This window comes from Grammomys surdaster, unplaced genomic scaffold (genome assembly GCF_004785775.1).
Source record: "Grammomys surdaster isolate TR1022 unplaced genomic scaffold, NIH_TR_1.0 125979, whole genome shotgun sequence".
Classification (NCBI taxonomy): Eukaryota; Metazoa; Chordata; class Mammalia; order Rodentia; family Muridae; genus Grammomys; species Grammomys surdaster.
Window position 1 is genome coordinate 3,658,336 of NW_021620795.1, and position 325 is coordinate 3,658,660.

A 325-nucleotide genomic window follows, 5' to 3' on the forward strand; every position below is an offset into this window, starting at 1 on the left:
TCTCTCTCTCTCTCTCTCTCTCTCTTTCTCTCTCTCTCTCCTTCCTTCCTTCCTTCTTTTGTTTTTTTAAAAAGATTTATGTATTTATGTATTTATTTTATGTATGTGAGTACACTGTCTCTGACTTCAGACACACCAGAAGAGGGCATTGGATCCCATTACAGATGGGAGCCACTGTGTGGTTGCTGGGTATTGAACTCAGGACCTCTGGAAGAGCAGTCAGTGCTCTTAACCACTGAGTCATCTCTCCAGTCCTAGTTCCCCTCTTCTCTTCTCTTCTCTTCTCTTCTCTTCTCTTCTCTTCTCTTCTCTTCTCTTCTCTTCT